This window comes from Teleopsis dalmanni, chromosome 2 (assembly GCF_002237135.1).
Source record: "Teleopsis dalmanni isolate 2A chromosome 2, ASM223713v2, whole genome shotgun sequence".
NCBI classification, from domain to species: Eukaryota; Metazoa; Arthropoda; class Insecta; order Diptera; family Diopsidae; genus Teleopsis; species Teleopsis dalmanni.
Genome location: NC_051847.1, coordinates 242,102,233 through 242,109,996, shown reverse-complemented (window position 1 = coordinate 242,109,996; position 7,764 = coordinate 242,102,233).

Sequence of the window (7,764 nt, the reverse complement as noted above, 5' to 3'; positions counted from 1 at the left end):
TATAAAGGAGTTTATTTCTTTAAGGTCAATATGAATGATGTCCACTGAACTCGTTTTTGTGTCTTGATCTACAGAGAAAGAGATCAATTGTCATATTTTCTTCTTTTTTTCTGTAACTTCTATAGCATTGATTCAAAGATGACCAATTCTTCCGACACCTATCTTAGCCCTTCTCCTATCCAAGCCCTACTCCTATCTTAACCCAATTCAAGAGAAATTTTTATTAGATATAACACCCTACTCTATAATGCCCTAGTCCTATTCCAAGTCAAGAGAAATGTTTTTTAGATATAACTTCAATTTCTTTAATAAAATTTGTTACTCTCCAAAACTTATTAAAGAAAATAAATTCCTGGAGTTTAAAATGGGGACTTAATTCGTAAAAAATATATTATGACTACATTTTTTATTTACTTATCTGCACTTATCTTACTTACTTATTTACTTACCTGTTATCTGTACCTTATTAAAAGCTCCATTAGTTTTGCTGTAAAGCCTCTCCTAGAAAAATGTTACGATTTAAATACGCTTTACTTTCCAAAATTAATTAAAATGAGTTTTTTCTTGTCATATTACATTTCGTGCCTTTCTTATATATATTAATAACTATGTTTTTCTTAGATTCAATTTTATATTGCCTTTAATTTAGAATCATAATTACAATATTTATTAAATGTTAATTTTTATATTTAGTAAGTAAATTACAAACTTTTAATCAGTTGTAATTTCTTAAGTATAAAAAGAATGTGAAATTTTCAAGTGTAATTAGTAGGTTTCTTTCACTATCTAATATATATTTATGCCATAATTAAAAATTTATTTGAAATAATCTCAAAAGTTGAAAGATTTAAAACCAAATTTTTTATTTGTTTTATATATAAATAAAAAAAATTTACCGCAAATTTAAAATAATTAAATATTTTATATTTTATTTAAATAAAGATTAAACCGTTCGTTCTTGACTTGAACTTCACCTAAAATTCCAATTTTTAATTTTTTCCGTGTTTTAGAAAAAACTCTTTAACATTTTTTAAATTTAAAAAATCGTCTTGTTTTTGAAACATACTCGACTATGCGAAACAGCGACCAGAAATCATTGACAAAGCAAAATTGTTTCTCTTGTTTGCATAAAGCCGCTCATATGCTAAACTCCACATACACATTCAATGCAAATGTGCTACAAAAACCTCAAGAAACATGTGCCAACACACACAACGATCGTGTAAAGCTATGAAGCTATAAAGCACAAAAGGTACAAGATCTCAAAGATACTATTAAGCACGAATACAAGCACAGCTTGCAGTCACCCAAGATCGGAGCAAATCATAGAAGACGGTTCGTCGCACCGGATCAAAACTTAGTCTGTGGAAGCTATTCGTACCGTTAAGAAGTGAAGATCTTGAGTAAATTTGAAATCACAAAGCGAAGTAAGAATTTTTGAACGGACTTAAAATAATAAAAATTAAAATTAAAATTAAAGTGATATTTTATTTATTTTTTTATAATAGTGCGGCTTTAATATAAATAAAATAAAATAAAAATTTTTATTCTTGTGAACTGAAGTAAAAAAAATTATTGTGTTTAAAAGCAACTTTAAATATTTGTGTAAAAATTTTTTAGTGTTTTTGTTAATATAAAATTAAATTTCAAAAAATTTTAATTACAGGATAATAAAATAAAACTTAGTTAAGCTTCGCAAATAAAGAAAACGATTTATCTTCTGTAGGCAAGTATTAAATGTGAAATATTTTTTATTGTATTTAAGAAAAAAATTCTAATTTTATTGAAACTTTTGTTATTAAAGTAAAATTTCAAATTTATCTATTCTAAACGAATGCATGTTTGTCTTTTATTTCAATTTTTTATTTTATCCTTCTAACTTAAAAAAAATAGTTTCTTTGTCGTCATAAGAAGTGTAACTTTGACAAAATAATTAACTTTAAATAAAAGCGATGTATATTGTATCTATGGGATTTAATCAAAAATTTATTATTCAGTAAGTTTTTGAAGAAACTAACACTGCGTATGAGTGCTGTTTTTTCTACACAAAAAGTTAATGAAAATATTGCATAAATTAAAAAAATTTAGTTACTACTTCAAGTGTTTGTATAAAGAGTTATGGTTCATAAAAATAACATATAAAAATACTATTATTTTTAGAAAGGAGTTGTGAGCTAATCAAAATTTATTTTCAGTTTTATTATTTTTAAGGAACAATTCGAGGCATGTGTATTGATATTAGAAGTTCTATGCTAGAATAATTAAAAAATAATTATATTATATTAATAATATACTATTTATTTTCGAAAAGGAAATTTTTAGCGAATTTTTTCATTTTAAATAATCTTGTTTATTATGTACTGCAAAGCTTTAGTAATGTTTGTAACCGTTTCAAATCAATTTGCATATTACCTAACATATCTTAAATATTACAAAAATGAAATTTATTTTCTTGCGAAATATTTAATCAGCATATCTATCAAATTACCGACCGCATACACAAATAACTAATAAACTATTCGCATAAACTACAATTTGAGTCTCAAACATATTAAATTCATACACATTGATTATTAAAAGTTTAAACAAATCAATATCAAAAAAAAAAAAATAATATGAAAAAATGTAAAATCCAAAATTCAATATTAAATTTAACTAACAAAATAATCAAATAAAATTTTGTGTCTTAAATTGTTTATGTAGTTCAAAATAACACATGTGATCGATAGCATCAATAGCATCAATAGCATCAACAGCATCATCAGTAAGAAGAAAAGCAACAACAAATACCATAAAATTATTAACTCAAATTTGTAAAGAAATAAAATGTATATAGTTGCGCATTTTCTCTAGACGAATATTTTCATTGAACGTGCACAAGTAATTGACTTGCTGCGATATTGGCTATTGGCCATTGGCCATTGGTTGCAAGCTAGGCTAAGCCAGTGACGTTACGAGTGCAACTACTTAATGTCAAAGGGCTTAATATTATATAAAAATTATATTTTACATATTTTTTCACAGCAAAAAATATGCGAAGAAAAATTAAAAAAGAAATGTCATTTTTTACATGTATATATAAATATATAAATATTTATATTAAAGTTTGCTAAAAAACAAAGTGGACGAAACTGTCTCAACATTTGTATACTATTAGCATAATATGTATTTAAATTTTACATAATTATGTTAAATATATTTATTTCTATATAAATATGTGTTATGTATTTCAGTTAGTTACTGATCTTCTAAACTAGTCTTCTAGCTTAATTATTTAATTGCCATCTTTTACAAAATTTGGGTAAAAATTCAAATAATATCAAGATTAGACTATTTTAAAAGTCATTGCCATAGGCTCGCAGCTTAAATATGTAAAAAATGTAACTTAATTATAATATAGTAATATAATTATAATATTATCAGTTTATCTCTTTTTCCACTTGATATCAGTGCAAAAGGTTTATAAAAATCGCAACACGCTGCTCCATCTGATATTTCCATATTAACATAGTTAGCAACAATTTTTTGTTTGTTTTTTATTAATAATCTTTTATAATTTACATAATTCTTTATTTCTAAAAGATATATAAGATTATTCTCTAATTTTCAATAACTTTTTCGTACAATCTTCTTTAATGAATATTAACTCAATATTAAAAATGTGATTTTTTAATTTTCCATAAATTCTTTTTTTTTGTTTATTTTTGTACACTTAAGATGGTCTACGAAATAGATCAAAATATCTGTAATATAAGTAATTTTTTATATAAATTGAAATATAATAAACATTTTCATTAAATTATAAAAGAAAAACAAAAATTAAACAAGATACTCAGAAACATTTTCTGCGAACATTTAGAAAAGGCATAACTTTGTATAACTAGTATAGCTTTATATAGCTGTGGTTTATGTGTCAATTTAAAAGTAGCACAGGAATTGCAATTGTTGTTGACAAAAAAAGCAGAACTTGAATAAAGCAAATTAAGTATACGTGGGTTTTATATTTGATTACTAATACATGTAATCCAAAATATGTAATACTGACAATCAAACCAATTGATATTTCCAAGAACAAGTGCTTATTTATATTAAGCAGTATCTGAAACAACACTATTGAATACGTTTGCTTAAAAATTAAATTTTGCGATAGGTTTCGAACAGTACTGAATTACAACAATAAAAATTTTTATTTTATTTTTATTTAGTAGAAAGGTTTCGAAAAGTATGCGAGCTACAACAACAAAAAATTTTATTATATTATTATAATTAATTTTTATTTGTTCAGATTTTTGCTTGTTTCGTGCATTGCCAAATACCCATCATTAGTGATCTTGGAATTATTTCTTATATTTAATTATTCGTTACTAATTTTTTGAGACTGCAAAAATAGTCACTCCCATTATAACTGACGTTAAAATCAAATTTAATTTAAATTTTCGAAATTAAAAAAATTTCCTCACTTTTTTCTTTTTTCTTTTTTTTTTATTTCCATTAGAATTCTGGTCATTTTACATAAAATTTTGAAATTTAATATATAAAATGCGTTTTAATTTATAATTTTTATTATTTAATCATTTTTATGGAAATAAACTCAGTAATTGTGTAAAGTAATGCCATGAACGAAACTACATATTTAAATAATCAATATCATATGGGTTTATATATTTATCAATTACTGTAAATCAATTACTGTATATACAATTAAATATACAATTAAAAATTGAATAAAATCCAATATCACTAAAAGTCATATCAAAATATTCTCATTGCGATCTGCATAAGCCGCCACTGTATTTCCGAAAATTACACGTTCACGCATCTATGTTAATAAAGTGTTTATTATATTTTCGTTATGATTTAAATTTTAAAAATTGTACCGTCAGATACGAAAAATCGTAGAGAAGGAAGATATAAACGTAACGCTACTAAAAACCCAAGATACAAACATTCAAATACAATGTCAAAAAGCCAAAAAACCAAAATGCCCTTCGCATGCAGCCACTACGTAAAGATGCTGGTTTGTTTACATTTTAACTGTCCATCGCAGTTGTAGTGTAGTCTCATGTGGTCTCTTTTCTAAAGTAAATGACAAAATTAAAGAAAAAAAATCACAAAATAGATTTAAAATTGTAAATTAAAATGACCATTAAATTGAATAAAAATATTGTGCGACAGATCATCAACTGTCAGATTACAACATCGTTGCTTGGGTATGCGTAAGTGCATGGGCTGTAAACAACACCAATCCCCAATTTATGCAGATAAGATACTTCTCATATAGATAATACCTCCGCTCTAAACAAATTTTGTGTGTGCGTATTTTTTAGCTGCAATAAATTTATTATGAGTTTATAGGCCAGCAAAAAATATTTATCTCCCACTAATTTTTTAGTTGTTGGTTTCAAAGGTACAAGCCCTTTCGTAATTGGCCGCAAATCAAAAAAAAAACGTCAACAAAACAAGCTAATTAATTATGTTTACATTGTGCACATTTTGGCTTTCTTTTTATTTAATTGGCAACAAATTGTTTTTTTATTTTTTTTTGATTTTTTGTTGTTGTTTTATTTTTGGCAATTTACCGCCAAGTAATAAGTCACCGGCACGTAATTTTATTAATTTGAGAAGAAAATAATTTTATTTAATCAAATTAAAATAAATTACACCAAAACGTCATAATATTTATGGCAACGTATTTGCGTGAATGAATAATGTATAGGAAATTCCCTAGCCAATGTCTTGAAGATTTCAAAAATGAACTCACTTTAATTTGTTTTATGTGCGCGAAACTTCCAAATTATCTCCAAGATGTATTTTTCTTTATTCAGTAATTTGTCTTTTTTATTTTGAGTAATGTTATTCTTTTTTCTTTTTTTTTTTTTGGTGATGACTTTGCTATTTTTGGACAAAATATTTAATTTTTTTTTGTTTATAGTTTAATATTTATTATGCTACTCCTAGTGGTATTGCTTTTCTGCACCTATGCAAGCCCAAACATATTTATAGACATTTATGTGTGGTATATATTTCTTTTAGTCTTTTGCGACATAAACAAATAGTCCAATTTATTTAACAAGTTAATAAGTTTCATTTTTTAGAAAAATTTCAATAATTGCTAACTAAACAATATTTTAGCAAAAACAAAAAATAAAAAAATCAGTATATAAAATTATGTCAATATTTAAGTGTCATTAACATTAAAGCGAAACTTTGCAAAATTATTATATTTATTTTAATATATCCATGATATATTCCAGTTGATGGCCATCTATCTAGCGTAGTATAGCCAATGTTAGCAAGATTATATAGTTGCGAAAAAATTAAAGTTAAAGTTTTAGACAGTTAAAGGTTTAATGTCTTGCACTTTTAGAAAAAATAGTTTCATAGTCATTCTCACTAAAAGAATAGTAAGAACTACGTTTCTTATGTAAATATATATTCATATAAACATTTTAAATGTTATGAAACTAACAAATTTCGACAAAATATTAAAAAAAAATTTTTGCAATATTTGGCAAATATTAAAAAATTATGTATGAATAATAAAATAAAAGAATGATATAATTAATTATATTATAAAAAATAATATTTAAAAAAGTTAGTGATGTATAATATGTGGTCAAAAATAATGGAAAGTATTTGTGCTATTGTGAATAATAATATATAAAACATATGTACAAAAAAAAAATATATTTATTTAATTAAATAATTTTGTGCTCCAAATGTTATATATATAAACTCCTTCAACTCCTAGGAGAAGTATAGCGCCAGCATTCTAATTCCAAATGTTAGAAATAAATTAGGTGTATTTTTAAATGTGCTAGATAAGCAATTTTCTATATATTTTTAATTAAATGAACTAAAGCTTTAAACATATTAAACTCATAGTGACGGTCTTTTAATTTTTTTGCGGTATAAACTTCCTACATGAAATAAATTTTAATTTAATTAAGACTCTGTTAAACTATTAAAATTAATACTATACAATTTTTTTTGTTTCTTGGACTAAGCCATTATCTCCGACCTTTAAGTGACTTTTCAGAAAATACACTGTAGAATTAAAATAATACATAAGTAAGCAAAAAAAATTTATATGTTCAAATATAAATGTATAATTAAAAGTTTTTTCTTTTGAAGAAAACGTTTATTTCTTTTCATGTTGTTATACATATAATCAATATAATTAAAATGATTAACTGAACTTAATACCAGAGCCAGTGAGACAGCTGCTTCTTTACATAAAAAATTCCTATATATTCCAGTAATTAGATTATTTTATAGAAAAAACATATACACTTCTAATTAAGAAAAATGCTTTTATAAAGTGATAATATTTTCCAATTATATATTAAAAATTTTCGACTACAAATTAGGTTATGATACTCATAATCACAATATATTTTTAAGGGTTTTACAATCTACATAAAGTTTATTTGTTGTTTGGTCATATTGCCTATAAACCTCAAGCTCCTACTTTAATTATAATTAGACATTTATTTCAGTATAAAAATTGTCATTGATAATCGATGTTATAAACAATTAATATTATTGGTAAATTAATAATATTTATCAATAATATAAAATATTAACAATACTTGCTCTTTAGTTTATCAATGGCTTGTTCCCAGAACTTATTTTTCACTTTTCAATGTATGTACATTAAGACCGAAAAGTTTTCGGAAATTCTCATTTAAAATTCGCGCGCTGTATATTTTTCGATATTTTAAGTTTATGTAGTTTGGCAGCAATTAAGGAAAATTACTATGC